General features: G+C 42.7%; 1 protein-coding gene across 1 annotated transcript in view; it reads left to right on the top strand.

Moving 5' to 3' along the window:
- The first annotated feature begins 483 nt into the window (after positions 1–483).
- Positions 484–20,343, top strand: part of mef2aa (myocyte enhancer factor 2aa) — a 170,683-nt gene continuing 150,823 nt past the window's right edge. The window contains 1 exon segment of the mRNA XM_055661052.1: positions 484–607. The gene's annotated coding sequence lies outside the window, so the exon portion shown is untranslated.

Below are 20,343 nucleotides of genomic sequence, written 5' to 3'. Positions count from 1 at the left end.
TAGTTGGCTTGGGACTCACGGCAACGCCAATTGCAGGCGTCGTGAGCCGGAAATGTTATTTTTGGGGGGGGGGCTTTAAGGTGGACAAAACGAGTGTAAGAAAAGGGGGGCGATGTGGGAATAGAGGGGGGGCGGTTGTCGCCTCTGCTGCAGGGGGGTGTTGTTGGTGTTGATGGGGCAGCGGCCGTTCTCTCTCCGGACAAGGACCAAAGCCCCAGAACCCGCCCGCCTTCCACGTCCAAATGCCAAGGGTGGCGTGTGCCACTGCGCGGCCTCTTCGCCCCCCCACACAGAGCGAAAAATAGATCCCTGCTTCTCAAACTCCCAGCGGCTCCAACAAGCCGGCCAAAGTGTCAGGACAGAGTGTGTGCCAGCATTAAAACCCCAGGTCCAAGCAGCAGTGTGTGTGTGTGTGTGGGGGTGGGTGGGGGGTGAGGGTGGGGGGGGGGGGGTGAGGGCATTTAGCCTTGGTGGCGGACGGATACCAAAGCCCGCCTGCTGTAAGCAAGCGGAGGGGCAGGTCCATCCGAGGGAGACTAAAAATAGCAACATTGTATCTTTTTTATACAATTATTCATTTCGCGGCTGATACTGTATCCACTGACTGGTGAGTAAAAATAGCAACAATTCTGCTTCCCCCGAATGTATCTGCTTGGCAGCGAAATGGGAACATGTTTGGACTAGATATTTTATGCCTTTCCTGCTTCAGAGTCATTACAGCTCACGACAGCAGCACAGCATCTGGGTTCCGACTCTCCGTACAACAGCGGCAAATAATTATATATATATATGTATTTTTTTTTATAAAAGAAAAAATATATATATACATATATACACACAGATTTTTTTTTTTTTAATATTGAGTGAAGGAACAACGTCTCGGGTCCCCGCCCCTCTCCTCGGGCTCATTCCTGAGGTGATGTTTCAGTGGGAATGAAGTCTGTTGTGTGTTAACCCGGAAATATTCTGGCATGTTTGTCTAATTTACACCCTCCCTCTCCCTCTCCTCCTCCTCCTCCCCCCACCCCCCCCCCCAAAAAAAAAACTCTTGAAGGATTTTTTTTATTGCCTGATAGTTGAGGAGAAAGTGAATGGTTGGTGGTTTGCTGCGAATACTCAAAAGGTTTAAAAGTTTGCAACAGAATTGTCAGGGCCGCCGTCAGAGAGACAGGAATCAGTAAGTCCAGCTCGGCTACTTTTTATTTACTGTGTTTTGAAACATTTTGGGTGGTGGTGGAAGGGAAGGGTGGGGGGCAGAACCTTAACTCTGTGTCTTTTTTTAATAAGATGGGACATTTGATTTTTTTGGGGGGGGTGTTGGTGATTATGTGAATTTGTTTGTTCACATCCACTATCTGCGTGATCAGTATATGGGCAGAATCGCTCTGTTGGCTGTCACTTATTCTTTAGGGAGACGCGAAAATTGCCCTGTTATGAAGTAATCCGTCCACTTTCCAAAACATTCAGTTACGCGTGCGAGTCGGATGCTCTCATTCAAGGCATTAATTCACTTAGTGTTCCAAACGCAGCCTCTTAAATCTCCGCATCGCATTATTGTAATTGGGCAGCGAGGTAGATGAACGTCCTGTACAACTTAATAGCTTGACAGCCCAGCTCGAATCGTCACAGGATTTAATTTTACCAAGAAGCTCTCGTAATCAGATCAATGCATGGATTCTGCAAACATAAGGGTCTGATCAATGTTACTTGCTACAAATAATATGTACATGCACCCTGACATGTAGCAAGATATTGGAAAGTAATTGGCTTCGATTTTTTTTAAAGGAAAATTATCAATATAGAACCAGTGTTTTTTGTGTGTGAAATTGGTGCTAATAGTTGATTTCGACAATTATATATGTTTTTTGTGTATGGATCTACCCTGTTGGTGAACTCGGTTTTGCTTAATTCCATAAAGACCCTATTATATCTGGACCCACATAATATGTCAAAAATTCCATAAAAGGTTTAATTTTGCGTGCATTGGCTGTGAGCGTATGCTTCTCCGATTCTCCCCTCCTTGTTGTTCGCGATTGCCGAAACAAGTTCTGTTTCATCTTGCAATAGTTTAAATAAAACAGTAATTGATCACTTAAAACAAAAACAATATGGGCTGACTAAAAATTGTTTTGGGTTCTTGATAGATGATCTTGTGGTCATACTTGTTAAAAGTCATGTTTGTTACATGATGTATAGCAGATTTGTTTTGTCATTTGTAATGTAATCCAATATTGTGAATTTAATGATCAAAGTTAGTAAGACAGCTCCTTGGCAGGTAATAATCTTAAAGCTTTATTTTAAAAGGGTTATTCAGTGAGATGGGCTACATTACATTAATATACAGTGGAAATATCTGCTGCTCTAATAATATTTTGATGTGTGTGTGAATGCTATATTAAGTTTTTATGTATTCTGCCTACTAAATGCTATCAATTTATAACTTTGTAAAATGCATTGTATTAATTGTATCTATTGTATTAGCCATTTAAATATATGTTGGATAAAAAATCATGTTTTAAATATGCTTGTGCTTCAAGACTATGGTGTCAGTCATGAATTCTTTGAATTAAATGCTCCTGAAAACATTAAGAATGCAGTTTATTTATTATCCTTAAGAGTAATTCTTGCACTCATTTGGAATAAACCCAGAATAATGTTCCTCGTGAAGCGAAGTAACTGGTGAATTCCAGTCATGTACAGATCAGTGGAAGCAATCTGTAAATATAAGGAAAGACACAAAATGCTGGAGTAACTCAGTGGGACAGGCAGCATCTCTGGAGAGTAGGAATGGGTGATGTTTCGGGTCTGAAGAAGGGTCTTGACACAAAAGTCGCCCATTCCTTTTCTCCAGAGGTGCTGCCTGCCCCTCTGAGTTACTCCAGCATTTTGTGTCTATCTTTGGCATAAACCAGCAGCTGCAGTTCCTTCTGACACATTTTGTAAACAGAAGGGTTTGTTCAATGTCAGTTCATGCAACGATCTGCACAATCATCCTGTCTTCTAACCAGAAATTGGGAAGTAATTGGCTTCGATCTTTGAAGGGAAAATAACGATTTGAAACGTGAAACACCAGAGGGTAATTTTTTTCTTGTGATTTTTTTTTTTTTTTTTTTTTTTTTTTTTTTTCAAGGAAAGTTACAATATGCAGGAAGAAGTTAGTGTATTATCAGAATAGCTCGTTATGCCTCTGGCCCATCTTTTACATGGAATCTATTTACTGAGAAAAAAATATTAAAGGTGGGACCATCTGTAGCAATGTTAACACTTTTAATTGCAGTCTTAAAGGTACTGATAATCCTTTATTCCAAAGTCAAAAATGTTTTTGTGTGATTTAAAAAAAAAAGAGTTGATTGAATTTTAATTGCTGTGCAATAGACTGACATTCTTGAGAAGATTTTGAATTTCAACAGTGTAGTAATCCTAAATTATGTTCCTGCTGATGTAAATAACATATGACTGATTATCTTACAACTTGATTGTTGTATATGGCAGCTTCGGTTGTGAAACCTTTAAGAAGACCTGACGTGATGGGTGCCACATATATGTAAATCTTGACTTCAATTTGCTGTTGAATATCCAAACTTAGAAGTACTTTCTAAAATTTTTTTTAAATTCAATATAGAAATTTTCAGGAGATTGAAGTTGTGTTTATAAATGTATAATTTTAGGAGATGGTGCAATTTTGCTGAATTGATGTTTACATCATCTGGAAAAGTCAATTATTTTAAGTAACTAGCATTCTGGCAAGTCTAAAATCGATATAAAGACAACTCAGCATTGCGTAAATCAGCATTTATTACACTTTTCAAACCAGTTCCAAATGAGGCTTCTATATCAAGTAGACACAAAATGCAGGAGTAACTCAGCGGACCAGGCAGCATCTCTGGAGAAAAGGAATGGGTAATGTTTTGGGTCGAGGCCCTTTTTCAGATTGGGAGCCAGAGGAAGGGTCTCGACCCAAAACATCACCTATTCCTTTCGTCCAGAGATGCTGCCTGTCCCTCTGAGTTGCTCCAGCATTTTGTATTTATCTTCCGCATAAACCAGCATCTAAAGTTCCTTCCTACAGATTCTATATTAAATGTACGGTTGTAATGCGCAATGGAACCACCATTAACACGGGGAAGTTCATATACTTGTAGCACAGCATGCGTCTTTTATTGCACGTCCTGGCAGGAGGTTTAACTTTCTGCACCTGCATCTGGGGTTTCCGAATTGTACATTGTGGTGAGATTTGTAGCTGCCAATTCCTGTCAGAATTCAGGCTGTGATCTAAAATGATACTGACTTAAAACTGAGCTTTATTTTGTTCCCTCTTCATTTTGACACTAAGCTCTGCTGTGAAATAAACCGGCTGAAAAGCCTCATTAAATTACTTCCAAGTCCACATTTGCTTTTCATGTTCATGGCACCTTGTTCAAATGGATTGAGCCTGAATACAGAGGTTTCGCAATACTTTTCTTGAGAGGCAATCAATTGTGTTTGTTTTGAAGGATGCAGAGATGCTTAGCCGTCATACCTCCTTTCATATCTTCAGTAATATGGCAAAGTGCAGCTTTGAACCGGCTTCTAAATTGGTTTTGTTAAGCTGCAAGGTTGATAGGTTAAATCTTTTGAGATTTCTGTGAAATGTGATCAGGGACTTAAACAAATAATATAGTGAGGCAGCATTTATTACCAAATAACAGATTGTCTTCTGGTAAAGTAGGATTGTCTACCTCAAGTAGGATCCCACTTACTCTGATATCTCTGAGACGTGTGGAAAGGGAAACTGGGGATTAAGAGTTTAATTCAAATGAGATGCAAGGAATACTTTCTAAATAGGATAAACAAGCTTGCCCTACAAGCACAATGAAGTGTTGAGAGGAAACGGGAAAAGGAAGGACAAATTAAGGAATAGCTAACAAAAATTAACTCTAGGACAAAGAAAGGTTGCGGCAGACAATGAAAGGCGGGCTTTTGTGTTTGTTTTACTTACGTGTATGTAGATTGTATGAAGGAGTTTTGTCCATTAATGGCATTGGGCAGAGTTATGGATAATGAGGTAATGACGACCCACCCCGACTAGAAGTACAAACATTTGTGATTATTTTTAGACATGTTTTCGTCGCTGAAGTGGACAAGTCCGGAAACCGGGCAAATCCACCTTCACGTTCTGCTGATAAGCTAGTGACAGGCAATTTAGTTTAGATATACAGTGCAGAAACAGGCCCTTCAGCCCACCGAGTCCGCACCGACCAGCCATCCCCGCACATTAACACACTTGGGGCAATTTACACTTATAATAAGTATCCAAACCCAAGCCAATTAACCTACAGGTCAGTCTGAAGAAGGGTTTCGCCCCAAAACGTCTCCTATTTCCTTCGCTCCATAGATGCTGCCTCACCCGCTGAGTTTCTCCAGCATTTTTGTCTACCTCCAATTAACCTACAAACCTGTGCGTCTTTGGGGTTTAGTTTAGAGATACAGTGTGGAAACAGGCCCTTCGGCCTACTGAGTCCGTGCTGATCAGCGATCCCCGCATATGAACGCTATCCTACACACACTAGGGACAATTTTTTTTTTTACATTAGCCAAGCCAATTTACCTAAAAAAAACCTGTACGTCTTTGGGGTGTGGGAGGAAACTGAAGCTCTTGGAGAAAACCCACGCTGTCACTGGGAGAACGTACAAACTCTTTACAGACAGCACCCGTAGTCAGGATTGAACCTGGGTCTCTGGCGCTGCAAATGCTGTAAGGCAGCAACTCTACCACTGTACCACCCAATGTTGTACAAAACGATCAAGTATATTTGCCTAATTTTCATTTTTCAATATAACTAGATTCCCATTGTCTGCCCAAAATAAAATCAGTGCAGAATTTAAAATGAAGATTTGTTTATTATTATGGGGTTATCACGTGGATCATTTTACTTAAACTTACCAAAATGCTTGTATCTGGGAAGATTTTCATTGGAACAACCTTTAAGAGTATGTTGTGCACAATGTTGGGCCCGAAACGTCGCCTATTTCCTTCGCTCCATAGATGCTGCTGCACCCGCTGAGTTTCTCCAGCAATTTTGTGTACCTTCAATCTTCCAGTATCTGCAGTTCCTTCTTGAATACTTTATTTGTGATGCTTTCAAGTTCATAATCCTACATTGATGCACCATTACCAGTGTCATACTGCAAGGGGGAAGGTATGTGTGTGTGTGTGTGAACAACCTTTTCAGTCCCAGACTGTAAGTACAACATTTGTGATTGCTATTGCTGGACATGTTTTCATCTCTGAAGTGAACAACTTCATGAAACTTGACAAATCTACCTTCACTCTGTGCTGAAAACCCAGTCACAAACAATGCTTACAATACGAAACAAATCATATCTGCTTGTCGAGATTTTGTGTTCTTGAGTGTTTGATTTCTATTTACTCGCTATGTCCCGTTGAACTAAATAAATTACTAATTTGGAAATTAGTGTCTAAATTCTGGAATTTTTAGTGGCATAATAACTAATATGTAATAGCACATTTCTCAGAAGACCATAAAGAGATCTGACTTAGAGATTTTAAAAGCAAGGCACATTTAGAGGAATCTGTTGGCTAAATTGAAAGTCTTAAACACATCACACCACCCACAACAATTTACAGTATTTCCTGTCCATTAATAGATAAACACTCTACAACAATGCAACTTTCCTCTAGTATGTTACCCACTATGGTTCTTTGGTCTAACTTGTTTTCGAGTCACCACCAGCATTTCAAAATAATTCGATGGGCTTATTTTCTGTTCACGGGAGATTGCTGTGAGGAATCGACTGCAGTTTTTTGCCTCGGTAAGTACGGTTAGTCATTGGCGGTGAAGCACGCAGAGATCTCCTCACAGAATGAATGTGAACTCCTTTCTTTTCGCTCTTACTCATTCCCCCTCTGAGAATTACTCCGCTGCGAATAGCTGACTTCAAATGTGGGAGCACATTTTATCTGAAGCTGGCAGTCAGTTCAGTACAATCCTGAGGTTGGGTCGGAAGTTCTATGGGTGAAGGGAAGCTGGAGTAAGAGTTTCCATCATGGGGTTTGTTGCAGGTGCTTGTAGATAGTTGGGGGCGGGATAAAGGTTGAGGTTGGAAGGGGAGAGTCAACATGGTCAGTGGGATGGGATCTGCAGTTGATGTTGCAAAAATATCTCGTCAATATTGTGGATGAAGTCTGTGTATCAGATGGCAAGGAGAGGATTTTATTAAGGAGAAAAAACATGTTATTATGTTAGCAGGTGCTTTTGTAAGTACTTGTGTTGTTTAGTTTAGAGATACAACGTGGAAATGGGCTCTGCGGCGCACCGACCAGCGATCCTCGCACACTAACACTATCCTACACACACACGACAATTTACAATTTTTACCAAGCCAATTAGCCTAAAAACCTGTACGTCTTGGAGTGTGGGAGCAGAACCAGAGATCCCGGTGAAAAGAAACGCGGTCGCAGAGAGAACGTACAGACTCCGTACAGTCAGCACCCGTGGTCAGGATCGAACCTGGGTGCCTGGAGCTGTAAGGCAGCAACTCAACCGCTGCCCTTCCTGTTTTATGTTGAAATCTGATTGTATAATGTTGACCTGAAGGTGCAGGAACATTCAGGAGATCTGAATACCACATTATTGCTTTGTTTACTTAGATGGTGGCAACCCATTTTGCCTAACTCAATAAGTAGTGAATACCTACTTTTCCTTTTCAAATATGTTATTCTATCATTTTAAAAATACTCTAAACAGGTAGGGCCACTGGAAAGTATGGTAAGTTTCCACATATTCCCTGTTCTTTTTTAAATTACATATTTCAGCAAGCAACAACTGCAGAAAATATATTGTAAATTTTGTTGCCAAAGCCTTCTGATTCAGTATTATCAAGAGAAAAGCTTAATGATTGCTTTAAGCATGGTGACAATAGTGAAATAAAATGACAATGGAACTCTTTTCAAAAGGAGCGAGTGTGTGATTAGTGAATGTAATGACTGGTATTAAACGGGGTTACTGGGACGGATGTAGTTAATCATTTCAGTCCAAAGATTTTACTTTTACTGAGATGTATTTAATTGAAAACTTGTGAATCTTGAATTGAATATTGCAGTCCCAAAGTCAATAAATTCACAGCGACGCAGCTAGAAAAGCCTGATCTGTGGTGCTGACTGTGTGGAGTTTGCATGTTTTGTCTGCGACCACATGGGGGTTTTCTTCCGGTTTCCAAAAGGTAGCAGGTTTAAGTGGTTACTGTAAACATAATTTCAGTGTGTATACGAGTGGTAGAATTGGGGAGATGCTGGAGAAGGCGGGTTACAGGAGAAATCGGGGGTGGAATAGGATTCTTCTGTGACATAGACTCTATGGACTGGCCTTCCTTCTACGTAATTTGGAAGCGAATGTGGATTATGTTTGCTGCAGGTCGTATTGTATCCAGGCTTCAGGTTTAGAACCCCTCTTCCCCCCTCAACTACTGAGCTGCTTCCACCCCTGCAATAACCTTCAGTGCTAAATAGCGGAGGTGCAGCCTGCAAGCGCTAGTATGGCGAATCCCTCAAGCTCTCAAAGGCTTGCACATCATTCATAAGTGATCAATCCTATCCATATACCTATCCAAATATTGTTGGAAGCAAAAGGTGTGGCACAGGGGTAAAGTTGCTGCCTCACAGCATCGGAGACCCGGGTTTGATCCTGACCTCGTGTACGGTCTGTGGAGTTTGCATGTATTCCCTGTGACCGCGTGGGTTTTCTCCGGGTGCTCTGGTTTCCTCCCACACCCCAAAGATGTGCAGCTTTATAGGTTAATTGCCCTCTCTAAATTACTCATTGTGTGTCATAAAGTGGATGGGGAAAATGGGGTAACACAGAACCAACGTGAGCAGGTGATCAATGGTCGACATGGACTCAAAGCCGAAGGGCCTGTTTCGGTGGTGTCGCTCGAAACCTATTTTTCTAATTCTGAAACACTGAGGCTATTTTTGTCTTTGGAATGTGGGAAGAAACCAGAGCACCTGGAGGAAACCCACCCAGTCGCAGGGAGAACGTGCAAACTCCACACAGACAGCACTTGAGGTCGGGATCACATCCTAGTCTCTGGTTCTGAGGCAGTAGATGAGCCACCAGATGTGCCACTGTGCTGCCTACCCATTGTGCATTAAAATATATTTGTATAATTTAGTTTTGGTTTAGATGTACAGTGCGGAAACAGGCCCTTCGGCCCACTGAGTCCGCGCCGACCAGCGATCCCCGCACATTAACGCTATCCTACACACACGAGAGACAATTTCCACTTTTATACCAAACCAATTAACCTACACACCTGTATGTCTTTGGAGGTACACAAAAATGCTGGAGAAACTCAGCGGGTGCAGCAGCATCTATGGAGCGAAGGAAATAGGCAACGTTTCGTGCCGAAACGTTGCCTATTTCCTTCGCTCCATAGATGCTGCTGCACCCGCTGAGTTTCTCCAGCATTTTTATGTACCTTCGATTTTCCAGCATCTGCACAGTTCCTTCTTAAAAACTGTATGTCTTTGGAGTGTGGGAGGAAACCGAAGGTCTCGGAGAAAAGCCACGCGGTCACGGGGAGAACTGTATAGACAGCACCTGTAGTCGGGATTGACCTCCGGGTCTTTGGCACTGCAAGAGCTGTAAGGCAGTAACTCTACCGCTAAGCCATTATGCCTCCCTAACATAGATAGAAAGGTTGAGAGGACACTGGGCTAAATGCAGGCACAGTGGATGAGCATGGATGGTTATTTGTTTGAAGGACCAGTTTCTGTATGAACGGATGATTCCATGATGAATGGTTTCAGGACTGCAATGGAATAGGGCAGTAGACATTGACATTTCACAATATAGTGGGTATGAGAAGAATTGAAGAGGGTGGTTATTTTTGCAGTAAGTGATTCAGCACGTTACTCTGCAAAACGAATGAACGGTTCTCCAGAACAAGTCAGGGTGATAAGATACTCTTCACTTGCCCACATGAGAACAACTCCAAAGATACTTGAGTTTACCCAGGAAGAAAACTTGACTTCCATCAAAAACACTCTTCTAAATGTTTGCTGTCTCTGCTGTGATGGTACAGGCAGGCAGTGACTGTACGCATGTAGAAGATGAACTCCTGCAATTTTCCAGGGGTTTTTTTTCGGCAAGGTTTAGAGGGATATGGATGAAACACAGGCAAATGAGATGAGCTTAGATGGAGCATCTCGGTCAGCATGGACGCGCAGGGCTGAAGGGTCTCTTTCCATGCTGTACTTTATGACTGCAAGCACATCCCTAAACCGTGACCTCTACAAAATATGGATCTTCTGACAGCTGCAAGATTGCTGAGTACGCGTACGTTATCCTGACTTGACCATTTATTTTGCCTACTTCATTGGGTCAGAATAAAGGCATCTCCTGTGTTGCACGAGTGAAGCACTTCACTGTGAGGGATTCCAGCCATTCACAAAAAAACAGTGTATTGCAATGTTGCCAAAGACAATTAGGGATGGTTACTAAATTATTTCTTTGGCAGCAACTCTTCCTGCTCAATAGTGGAAGTAGGCATTAGGGGGCTAATGGATCTCCAAAGGAGTAAAACCTAAAATTATTGTGCAAAATCATGAGAGGAATAGATCGAGTAAATGCACATATAGTCTCTGGGCCATATTAGGGGAATTGAGAACCAGAGCACATGGGTTTAAGATGAGGGGGGGGATGATAGGGGATATTTTATAGGAACTTGAGGGATAACTTTTTCACACAAAGGGTGGTGGGTGTATGGCACGAGCTGCCAAGGGAGGTAGAAGAGGCAGGGACTATCGCAGTGTTTAAGAAACAAATTTTCGACAGATACATGGATAGGATAGATTTGGAGGGATATGGGCCAAACAGGCAGGACTATTGTAGATGTGACATGTTGGTCGGCGTGGGCAAGCTGGGCCAAAGGGCCTGATTTTATTCAGCATGACTATTCTGTCATTACCAGATAAATACGTAATCCCTCGGGTGCAGTTGCTCATTCCTGTTCACTCTTAGCAAAACTGTCTCTTGTACGCTGACCTCATCCGCTCGAGACAGATTGAGTTTCTTTATTTCATTCCAGCAGTAACACGGATGACAACCCTGCTTTGGAACAAAAGCAACAGACGCTGCAAACCCGAAACAAAAATAGAAAATGCCACAATCGCGCGGCTAGTCGGGCAGCATTTGTGGAGAGTAAAACAGTCTGAATGAAGGCTCTCTGATTCTGATTTTTGTTTCTTCCCCAGATGCTGAATAACCTGAGTATTTTCTGTTTCTATTTACAACCCTTTTTAATTTGTTTTAGTTGAACCATGTACAAATAGCTTTATTCCCCATTTATCTCTCTAGTGGCTGCATTCCCTATTCGATGATCTTGTAGATGATTATAGTTACAGGGGCTATTTGAAATTGCAATTAGTACTAGTGTCTTGTCTGTGATTGTCAGCATATGAATAGGACTAGAAAGTGTGCAAAAGCACACTTCCAGATTCAGGGTACACAAAATTGCTGGAGACACTCAGCGGGTGCAGCAGCATCTATGGAGCGAAGGAAATAGGCAACGTTTCGGGCTGAAACCCTTCTTCAGGCATCTGCAGTTCCTTCTTGAATATTTCCAGATTCAGGGACTGTTTCTTCCCAGCTGTTATCAGGCAACTGAACCATCCTACCAACAACTAGAGAACAGCCCTGAGCTACCATCTACCTGATTGGAGACCCTGGGACCATCTTTGATTGGACTTTACTGGACTTTATCTTGCACGAAACATATTCCCTTTATCCTGTATTTGTACACTGTGGACGATATGATTGTGATCATATGTAGTCTTTCAGCTGACTGGCTAGCATGCAACTAAACCTTTACCTCGGTATACGTGACAATAAACTGAATTGAGAGGAGGCCATTTTGCCCTTTGTCCTCTTGTATTCCATAAAACCATCAGTAATCCTCTCCCAGCATCTCTTTCATGCACTAGTTCCAAACCTCTTGACTCCCTTAATATCTAAATATCTTTTTTGCCTCAACCTTGCATGTAGTTGCCATGTCCAGAGTGAATGTGTTTATTTGTCACACGTACTGGCAACAGAACAATGAAATTCTTACACACTGCACCTCTACAGTCTCATTATTGCAATCATGCATAAATGATTAATTTAAATTTTAAGACATTGTAATATGTGTTGCATTTACAGACTATTGAGTTGCTGCAGGTAAGAATTTAATCGTTTCATTTTTGGTACGAATGACAAGTAAACACTCTTGATGAATATACAATAATCAATTGTACAATAAATTAATAATTAGTAACTAGGCCATAATGGTGTATAATGGTGCATCTGCATCTACTGGGTGAGGGAATCTCCAGGTTTGCATATATTCTGGGAGAAGAATGTTACTCTTCATGGACAGAATGGGCAAAAAGGTTGGCATGAATGTAGTGGGCTATTTCTATGATGTTTGACTCTATAAATACCCACCTGTTTCCTTTGTTTCTGTTACCCTGGTCCCTTTCCTGCTGGACCTATACAGGAAGAGATGTATCAGCAGAGCCATCTCCATCATCAAAGACCCTTACCACCCATCGCATGACATTTTCTCCATCCTGCCATCTGGGAAGAGGTACAGGAGCATTAGCTGCAAAACCAGCAGGATGCTCCTCAGCTTCTTCCCACAGGCTATAAGACTGCTAAATGGACTTTGTCCCCTGCCAAGTTTCGCGCACCAACCACCAACCTGGACACACTGCAGCAGAGCCACTGTTGTGCCGCTGCTGATCGGAACGCCTGTTGAATGTTTAGTAGAGTGTTAAATTGTTCATGATACATGTATTTTTATTTCTATTTATTTTTAATGCACACTGAATGGACACTGGTTGAGCAACGTTTTTTTGTTTCCTCTGGGTATGTGATTACTCAGGAAATGACAATAAAGATATACAATACAATACAATAGATACTTTGGCTAAAATAAATATAGAAACATAGAAAATAGATGCAGGAGGAGGCCATTCGGCCCTTCGAGCCAGCACCGCCAATCATTGTGATCCTGACTGATCATCAACTATCAATAACCCGTGTCTGCCTTCTCCCCATATCCCTTGACTCCACTTGCCCCTAGAGCTCTATCTAACTCTTAAATCCATCCAGTGACTTGGCCTCCACTGCCTTATGTGGCAGGGAATTCCATAACTTCACAACTCTCTGGGTGAAAAAGTTTTTTCTCACCTCAGTCTTAAATGACCTCCCCTTTACACGATGAGCCGCCCACAGTGTGCAGATGCACAATAAGGAATAACATTTCGTGCAAGGCAAAGTCCTTAACTTTTACGGTTAAAAGATGTGACAGCATTTTTGCAAACAACAATCCCTAAATCTCACATAAATCATAGTTATCAATTAAATTGCCCTCCCCCCCCCTCCCCCCTCCGTGGAAGAAAATTTACCATTTGGGTGAATCATTTTTATGATGTACTAAATCACAAGTTCACACAAATATATTATGTAATGAATGTGCAGCCCTCTTTTGCCTGATTTTCATCAAACCCAGCTTAGGCGTTTACACTGACAATTGGTTCTTGGCTCAATGCCTTAGAACCCATTGAAGCATAAATCCTAGTAATAAAATAATTCTGCTGTTGGGAAAGCTGGCTTGGCTTGCGATTCATTGAGAAGTGTAGTCTTATTTCTATGTATGTACGCTGGTTGCGAGATCTGGTTTTCTTTTGTGGGGTAGACATTTTTAGACCACCCGTTCTAAAGTGTGCCTTCGGGGAGACCTTAAAAACAGCAGAGAAAAATGTTGGCGTGTGAGTGAAGGGCTTGCCTGAAAGGCCCCACTGTGTGGACTTTGACAAGCTGTGACTTTGCTGATGCAGGTGAAATTGAAGAGCACGGCAATGGTTTCTCAGCTGTTCGACCACTAGTAAGCCATCAATAGCGCTCCTTACAGCTGTCTCCATTTTTCAAATGGGGGTGAGGTGTCTGCTGGCCAGAGGCATTTGGTGCTTCACTCAGCCTCGTGATAGACTGCAAACAGTTGGCTTGAGCGAGTTCATCACACAACAGTTGTTTTGCAACCCCTCGTGACTGGGAGGGTCGACGGATTCAAAGTGTTTCGGATTTATTCCTGACTACGTTAATTTAGGTAAAAATCGTGTTTCTTTCAAGGCTGTGTATGTTGACCGAAATTCTTATTAAATAGGGAAAATAATCTGGTGAGTGGTTTGCGTTGGGACTTTAAAAAAAAAAAAAGCTAATGTAGGTAAACACACTACTGTACAGAATTCAATCTTAAACTGCTGGTTTGTTTAGTCGTAGAAATGTGTTTTCCTTTGGGGTTTTATAACTGCTTATATTTCCACATTTTCCTTAGCTGTACATGACTGTTCCAGTGGGAAGAGTGAAGTTTTCAACCCAAGGTTCTGGGTTTGTTAGGTTTGTTGTTAATTGGAGTAAGATTGCAAGGATTTTTTTTGTGAATGACACATCTTGAGAAGCAAAGTGTAACTGATGCATAATCTAACTTTCTCTTTTTTTAAATCACAAAGTTTTTAATCGTAAGTTATCAATGGTATCTCACTTTACAAAAAAAACAATGTGAATATAAATGTGACTGGGCATACGAAACAGAGAGAAAATGCTTTTATTCTAGGTGTGTTATTGCAACATGAAGAGATAATGGCCTTATCTCTCTTTGGCAGTTTTTCATGGTGACGCTAAACCTTTATTTACTTGTACATTAGCAGAAATTGGTGGAAATTTTGCCTATTGAACTTGCAAGATATATCTCAACTGCACAAATAGAGTAAAGCAGGGTGGGAACTGTGTGAAAATACATTTAAATAAAATTGATCATTGATTTCCACTTGGGTTTCTTAAAGTATTCATCTCATTTTATTGTTGGGGTTAGATTATTAATTAGAGAAGAACTTCTCAACATTCACTCAGTTTTGTCTTATTATTTTCATTCCTTTCTCGCGTTTATTAGATTATTGGAACTTTAACAAAGGTGGCCAGTTGCTTGAAACAAATCTACCATTGACAGATTATATGCTGCTGTAAAAAAAAATATATATAAATATTTAAAGCACTTATTTTACTGATTTTATATTTTTGCAGTTCCTTTTAAAGATGCCTTTAACCTTTGTTTGCATTGTTTTGTTACATTGTTGTTGTTCGTGACTCAAGTTGCAATAAGAATTTGTAACTGTGTAGCATCTCTTAGCATGGTAGATCATCACAAAAGTGTGAGCAAATAAGATCTGACACTGGGTCACAGAGATGTTAGATGAGATTACCAAAATCTTGGTTGTTGCTCAAATTTCAGTCTAATTTGATAAAAACGTTCCAACTTGAATCTTTCGGGAAGAAATCTGAATTTAAATAATAATGCATTCTGACTATTAGAAGGGGAACCTGGATAGATTGTACTCTGCTGACATTTTAAATCTGATGTTATGACCCGCTGAGTTACTCCAGCTTTTAGTGCCTCTCTTCGGTTTTTAACCAGCATCTACAGTTCCTTCCTCCATATAAATGATTGAGGGCCATCCTTGTGAGGGCCATGCTAAGTCACAGATATTCTGCAGTAGTCTGCTGAGAGACTTTCCCTCTGAAAGACTCATTTTGTGATCATGGAATGTCTGAGACAACGCTTTTAATCTCTCTCAATCTCATTCCAAATATTTAATCTAATTGTCAGGCTTTCTCAATGCCTCTGAACTGAAGAAGGAACAGCTTTTTCTGTATGGTTAGAAAGGAGTGGCGTGTGAACAGGCAGTTTATTCTACCTGATCTAGAACACCATCATCGAGACTATGAAGTTCTCAAAATCTGCCTTGAGAGGTATTTTAATTAGATCGGTTGGGTGGGGATTTCAGCTTCAAGGCAATTTTCTATTGTTATCTAAGCATCAGCACCACCAGTATTTGGTTTATAAAGTGGGCCTGGAACTTCCAATGCACCTCCTTCCCCAACCTCTCCAGCAAGCTTTGCACGCACAATGTTGGGATCACATTGAGTGTTGAGCCCGCGGGACTGTTATAACATCGCCCGGGGGGGGGGGGGGGGGGGGGGGGGGGGGGGGGGGGGGGGGGATCGCCTCAGCGCAGAGGGAGAAGAGGAGGGAAGAGACTGCAGACCAAAGACTTTTGCCTCCATCACAGAGAGGAGATGTTGGGTGGTCTCACTGTGGTGGATGTTAATATGTGTTTAGTGTTGTTTTTTATTGTATGTATGGCTGTTTAAATTTAATTCAGACTTCGGTCTGAATGACAAATAAAAGGCTATTCTATTCTATTCTACATGTGCTACTCTTACTTGGGAACCAGGCCAGCATTTGTTAGTGCCTGTTCTATTCTCACGGGTGGGATATGGTGAGAGGAAGACATCAGAGCCCTATGATGCTCCAGAATGGGGCAAGATGGGCAACAGAATCGACTGGGGCAATTGAGGGGGATGGGAGTGAGTGGGGGAAGTTGGAGGAAAGAATCAAAACCTGGTGCCGTGATCAGTTGGGGTGGGGACTAGTCATCTTTCCGCGACTTGCGCTGGGTGGAGTTTGGGGGTGGGCGGGGGGAAGCAGGGGAAGGTGGAGGAAGCAGTATAAACTTGGTGCTGTGGTCAGTTGGGGGAAGGGTGAGGACTAGTCAACTTTGAGATTTATACTGGATGGAATTTGGGGGTGGGGGAGAGGCCTCGAGTGACTGTCTTGAGTTGGGTGAAGATTTCCCAAAACTGAAAGCTAATAAAACTAAGGGCATTGGATAGAAAGAAGGATGAAGGATTTGTATTTGAGGAGGGGGAAAACAGACGGGTGGAATTGGCTGAGTATTGGGCCCAGGATTCTGGACTGGGAAGATGTCGGTGGCAAAGGGACGATTTGTTTTTTTTTTGTTTTTTTGGAGACTTGTTGCTGGTTTTTGTTTGGTTGGGACCTTGACTTCAGAACAGGGAAATGGTATAGGGGGAGTACAGAATAAATGAAGTAAGGGATGTGGCCAATCCGTCAGTAATGGGAGGACCTAGTTTAGTTTGGGATTAGTTCCAGGATCAGTTTAGTTTATTGTCACGTGTACTGAGGTGCAGTGAAATGCTTTTGTTGTGTGCTAGTCAAGAGTGTTTTATTGTCTCATGTCCCAGATAGAACAATTAAATTCTTCCTTGCAGCAGCACAACCGAGTATGTAAACGTAGCACTCTAAATAATATAATATACGAGAGAGACAAGAAAAAATATCTATATATATGGACTGCGCAGTGTTCACAACTTTTTACAGTCTTCTTTGCTCCTGGGCATTCAAGTTGCCAAACCAGGCCGTGATGCAACCAGTCAATATGTTCTCTACTGTTCTTCTTAGGCCCCACTCGGTCATGGCTGACCATGGGTGTCTCCAGGGTTGGAGGATGCCAGGGCGTGTCTTGGTTTAACATGGGGAGACTGGTGCACAGACAGCCACCCCTTGGTCCTTGACAGATCTGGGTCAGGATCCAGTGGCGTGGAGTCCAAGACGACCGGAGACCCTTTTCTGCTGCAGCCTTCATCCGCCTTCCCAGCCGTTGTGACGCTCCACTAAGGTCAGCCATCGTCCTCCGCCTGTTCCACCGTTGAGGTCTTGGTTGGATTGCTCTTTGTCAGAGACCTCCCCCTCGACCTTACCGCCATGGGTGGCCCTACCTGGAGCACAGCTCCAGACGGCATCGCTCTCAGGATCTTGGGACCACACAAGCTTCTCCACCACGACAAGGGGACAATCCACGGAGAAGTATTGTACTGTACACCTGCAGAAATCATGCTAACCAGTCATGCAGCGATGCAACTAATGCAGTGCTCCTTCTGCAATGCTCCTCAAGGATTATTGCACAGAAAATTACTCCATCTGTTAGATTTCTGACTCTGGTCTGGATGCCTGCTTGCCTTTCTGGCAATGCACAAGGAATTGGCTGCTATTGCATTTCATTTAGGCGGAGGGGTGGTGGGGGAAATTGATTTAATTTGCACGGCACTGAATAACATTCGCTGTGCAATTTAATTTCTAGGCACTGCTGCTTTGGAGAAGTTCATTAATGACTTCTAGTCGGCAGCCACTGCATACTATTTTTAAACGTAAGAATGTAATTGGAATGAATCCTCTCTGGATTTCTTGCGAAACTGATGAATAAATTTTACCCTGCTTGTTCTGAGTGCTCTTTTAGAAGACTAACCCTGTAAAGGACAGTCTTCTGATGGACTTTGTCCCTTGATAGTTGTCTTGTTTCTATAACTCCATAACTCTATGATGATAAACCCCACCTTGCCAAAGTTCAGTATTGGTTTTGGAGACACAGCACAGAAACAGGTCCTTTGCCTCACCAAGTCAGCGTCAGCCAGTGATCCTCACACACTAATGCCCCTGTCCCACTTAGGAAACCTGTACGGAAACCTCTGGAGACTTTGCGCCCCACCCAAGGTTTCTGTGCGGTTCCTGGAGGTTACAGGTGGTTGCCGGAGGTTGCAGGTAGTGGAAGCAGGTAGGGAGACTGACAAGAACCTCCGGGAACTGCACGGAAACCTTGGGTGGGGGGCAAAGTCTCCAGAGGTTTCCGTTCAGGTTTCCTAAGTGGGACATGGGCATTACACTATCCTACACACACTCGGGACAATTGACTATTTTACCGAAGCCAATTAACCTACAAACCTGTACGCCTTTGGCGTGTGGGAGAAAACCGGAGATCCTGGAGAAAACCCACGTAGGTCACGGGTAGAACGTACAAACTCCGCACAGACAGCACCCGTAGTCGGGATCAAACCAGGATCTCTGGCGCTGTGAGGCAGCAACTCTACTGCTGCACCACCGTGCCGCCCTTTCATACTAAAAATATGGAATGACACAGGAACATGGTCCTCACAAAGTCAACTGGCCAAAGCGACGCTTAAGATAAAGCCACAGAGATTTTACATGGCTGTCCTGATGTTAAAGCAATATTATGTTGGCTTCACTGCAACTCCACGGGCTGATCCCAGGGATGCACTGAGCCGGATGCCTGCTGCTGTGGGAAGGTTACCAGCTCATTGAGAGATGCCCTCACTCAGACTGCCCAAATCCTGCTGGTCTTCTGCAGGTCTGTCCAGGGCTGAATGTTGCAGACTGGCACATTCCAAGCCATGGGAATGCGTGCTGCATCTCGCACAGAGGTCGGGTGTAACCAACACACGGGCGTAGGAAAGAAGTCCACAGTTAAAATCCTTCTGCCGTTGCTCACTGGCAACTGGAACCCGTGTAAAAAATTCCTTGCGTGTTAGGTCATGGAAATTACGTAAAAGGAAAATTTGATGACTCGTCATAATAATTTGAGTCCCGTGTGTCAGTGGAATGCTCTGTCTTGTCACATTCAATCGTGACATTTGAATACACAGCTCAAAAATTAGCACGTTTAATGAATAAAGTGGGGAGAAGATTGCAGTCATTGCAAAATCTCTCCTCGTATACGTGGGAGGCACGCTGGACATGGCCAATTTGACAATGAGTGATGAATATCCGGTAACAGCTGAATCTTAGAAACAAGGAACTCCAGATGCTGGTTTACCATGGATAGACACATAAAGTGCCAAAGTTACTCAGCGGCTCATGTGGCATCCCTGGAGAACATGGGTCGGTGATGTTTCGGGTCAGGATTTTTGTACTTTGACATGTACTTTGCAGAAATCACCCCCTCCCCCCATTGCCTGTGTTTACCTATGAAGGCAGGAATGGGGTACTGATTGTGGATGATCAGCCATGATCACAGTGAATGCCAGTGCTGGCTCGAAAAGCCAAATGGCCTACTCCTGCACCTATTGTGTATTGGCCTGGCATGCTTTGTCCTGCCCTCCACTCTTTCCTCCCATCCTTGCAATCAGTCGAAAGACAGGAGATAGACACAAAATGTTGGAGTAACACAACAGGACAGGCAGCATCTCTGGAGAGAAGGAATGGGTGACGTTTTGGGTCAAGACCCTCCTTCAGACTGGTTAGGGATAAGGGAAACGAGAGATATAGATGGTGACGTGGAGAGATAAAGAACAATGAATGAAAGGTATACAAAAAAGTACCAATGATAGAGGAAACGGGCCATTGTAAGCTGTTAGTAGGGTGAAAATGAGAAGCTAGTGCAATGGGTGGGGGAGGGATAGAAAGAGAGGGAATGTCAGGGCTACCTGAAGTGAGAGAAATCAATATTTATACCACTGGGCTGTAAGCTGTCCAAGCAAAATATGAGATGCTATTCCTCCAATTTGCGTTTAGCCTCATTCTGACAACGGAGGTGACTGAGAACAGAAAGGTCTGTGTCGGAATGGGAAGGAGAATTAAAGTGTCCAG

Source organism: Leucoraja erinacea, chromosome 33, assembly GCF_028641065.1.
Source record: "Leucoraja erinacea ecotype New England chromosome 33, Leri_hhj_1, whole genome shotgun sequence".
Lineage (NCBI taxonomy): Eukaryota > Metazoa > Chordata > Chondrichthyes > Rajiformes > Rajidae > Leucoraja > Leucoraja erinaceus.
This window is presented reverse-complemented; position numbering and strand designations above follow the sequence as displayed.